The sequence below is a fragment of the Piliocolobus tephrosceles genome, chromosome 4, assembly GCF_002776525.5.
Source record: "Piliocolobus tephrosceles isolate RC106 chromosome 4, ASM277652v3, whole genome shotgun sequence".
NCBI classification, from domain to species: Eukaryota; Metazoa; Chordata; class Mammalia; order Primates; family Cercopithecidae; genus Piliocolobus; species Piliocolobus tephrosceles.
Window position 1 is genome coordinate 178838489 of NC_045437.1, and position 3301 is coordinate 178841789.

The window sequence follows — 3301 nt, forward strand, 5'->3', positions numbered from 1 at the left end:
AACTTAGTAGAGAGAGACGTGACCGGTAAGGGAACTAAGCTTTGAGGAGTGTGAGGGGCTTGGCAGTGTGGAGGACCTGCCAAGGCCAACCACCTCCACCACTGAGTCAAGAGGCTGGACTGGCTGGGTGCGGTGGCTCATACCTGTAATCCCAGCACTTTTGCAGGCGAGGCTAAGGTGAGAAGATTACCTGAGGTCAGGAGTTCCAGACCTGCCTGGGCAACATAGGGAGACCCAGTCTCTACAAAAAAATGTAAACATTAGCCAGGCATGGTGACATGTGCCTGTAGTCCCAGCTACTTGGGAGGCTGATGTGGGAGGATTGCTGAGCCTAGGAAGCTAAGGCTGCAGTGAGCAGAGATCATGCCACAGCACTCCAGCCTGGGTGACAGAACGAGACCATGTCTCAAAAAAAAAAAAAAAAAAGGCTGGACCCCAGCCCTGCCATGGAAACACTGTCCTAGAGTGGCCAAGGAGCAACCTTAGAGGTCATCTCTCCTTCCCTGATGATGGGCAGTAATAAGCATCGACATCTCGATTATCTCACAGAACGCTCACAGGCACACTGTGAACCATGCACTATTATAATGTCCACTTCGTAGATACCAAAACTGAGGCTCATTGACTTGCTCTCAACAAGTAAAGTAGAGCCAGGGTCTGAACCTGGGTTTGTCTAATTGCAAAGGTCTTGCCACATTCTTTACTGTTTCCCCAAGTTTCCCAGTGGGTCACACTTGAAGGGGGTGGGAGGAGAGTCCGTGTGAGTATGTGTAGGTGGGTGGGTATGCCTCCCCATCTGCCTGGGCACTCTCTGAACCCCAAGCTGCTGTGCCCCTAGGGCCAGCAAACAGTAGATGCCAAAGAAATATCTAAGTAGAGAACCAAGAGTAGCTGCCAGAAGGGAGCTTGGGGTGGGGAGAGGAGTCTGTGAACCATCCCAAGGATACTGGCCACCTCCGCCCCGCTCCCAGGTAGGAGGTGCTGTCCTGAGTCCCAGAAAACTGTGGAATAGGAGCTGAGATTTTCCCAGAGCTAGGCTGGGCTCTGCCTCATCTTCATTCATACCCAGAGCTGAACCACCTGGATGTATCTCTAGACCAGCATCATGTCTCACCTATACCTCCTCTACCCAAGCCACAATGACATCCAGACCCTGTCATGCCCCCAGGAACACTTGGGGCCCTGAATCAGGATCCCCATGGGAGAGGCCTGCATAGGCACCATTAGCCAGGAGCCAATTTGGAGCCCTGGACTTAGTTTCCCCCATCTATAATGGCATTTCTTTGAGGACGACTAGGAGGGCTCTAAATCACTCAGTCCTGGATCTCCTTGCTCCCTGGAGAAACCCACCCCAGAAATTGCCCCAGGTCTCAGATCCAGCAAGGCTGGATAGGGTGAGGAAAGCAAACCCAGAATGGGCTTCAGTCTCCCTCTTGACCCAGACACCCAGGCCCCACAAGGGTTCCTCTTCCCCAGGCTCTTGGGAGACTCTTTCCCTGAACCACCATCCCGTCAGTGGCCTCGTTCTGCTCTCATTTACTGACCAGGTGCCAGGGGTGGGAGGGGCACGGGCCTTCCCTAGGGCAACCTCCAGGAGGAAGCCTAGCTTTGTGCTGAATCTTCACCCTGCCTTTTCTGCAGGTCCCACATCTGGAACCATTTCAGGAAGAAGCACAGGGCTGAGCTGCCCCTCCTTTGAAGATGTGGCTATGGGGAAGGGTCATGCCCTTTGGGAGGTTGGGGGTCACAATGCATGGATGGCACCCCTCCTGAGGCTAGGAAAGGCGGGGAGAGGGAGCAACAGGAATGGGCAGTGCTGGTGGAGGCTGGGCAGGTTGGAGTTGAGGTATTCATATTTTGGGTTTTTGGTTTTGGTTTTGTTTTTTGTTTTTTGTTTTTTTTTTTGAGACAGAGTCTTGCTCTGTCACCCAGGCTGGACTGCAGTGGTGCGATCTCAGCTCACTGCAAGCTCCACCTCCCGGGTTCATGCCATTGTCCTGCCTCAGCCTCCCGAGTAGCTGCGACTACAGGCGCCCGCCACCACACCTGGCTAATTTTTTTGTATTTTTAGTAGAGACGGGGTTTCACCATGTTAGCCAGGATGGTCTCGATCTCCTGACCTCATGATCCACCCCCCTCGGCCTCCCAAAGTGCTGGGATTATTACAGGTGTGAGCCACCACGTCCAGCCTGGTTTTTTTTTTTTTTTTTTTTTTTTTTTAAGACAGTCTCGCTCTGTTGCCTGGGCTGGAGTATAATGCCACAATCACAGTTCACTGCAACCTCAACCTCCTGGGCTCAAATCATCCTTCCTCTTCAGTCTCCCAAACTGCTGGAATTATAGGCTCACACCACCATACCCAGCTAATTTTTGGTGTTTTTCATTTGCTTGTTTTGTAGAGATCGTGTTCTGTCATGTTGCCCAAGCTGGTCTCAAACTCCTAGGCTCAAGCAATCTGCTCACCTTGGCCTCACAAAGTGTTGGGATTACAGGCGTGAGCCACTGTGCCCAGCCAGTTGAGGTAATTGTGTTCTTAGTGCTCAGCACTGGAAGAGGAGCAGCTCCTCCAATATGTGGGATCAGGTGACAAGCGCAGAAAAGATGCCGTAGATGACCAGCATCTTCATCCCAGAGGAAAGGAATCCAGGCTTCATTCTTGGTAAGCCTCAGTTTCCCCATTACTAAAATGGAGACATTACTTTCTACACAGGATTCTGGGGAGGATCCATGATGAAAGGGTGTTTTGGCACAGGGCCAACACATCCTAAATGCTCAGAATGGGGTAGTGGCTGCTGCTGTTTCCACTACTACTGCTTTGCTTAAAACATAGCTGCTTCCACCAAAGCTGCCATCGGCTGAGAAGATCAGGAGAACACACTCAAATCAGTCAGGGAAAATGCAATCAGACACTGGAACTCTGGGAAAGGAGGATCCTGGAGGGCTGGGCAGTCAGGAAGAAGTTCTCAGAGGAAGTAACATGGGGCTGGACTTCAGAGATGGGAGAGTGAGGCCAGCCAGAGAAGTGGGAAGAGGGCATGCTAGAGGGGAACCTGCTGAGCAAAGCCCTGGAACAGGAGGGTGCCCTACAGGTGGGGTGGGCCTGAGTGTGTGAGGAGCAGAGAGGCCAGCTGGCGTTGGTTGGGTGCTCCAGGGGGCCTGACTTACCCTGGGGAGAGGAAGAGGGGAGACTGGATGCTAACTGCCACCTCTAAGGAAGGACTGTCTGCCCTGAGGCCCATCCTACCCCACCTGCACTGCATCCCAGCAGAAGTCTGGAGGATCTGCAGGGGGCCACTGACAC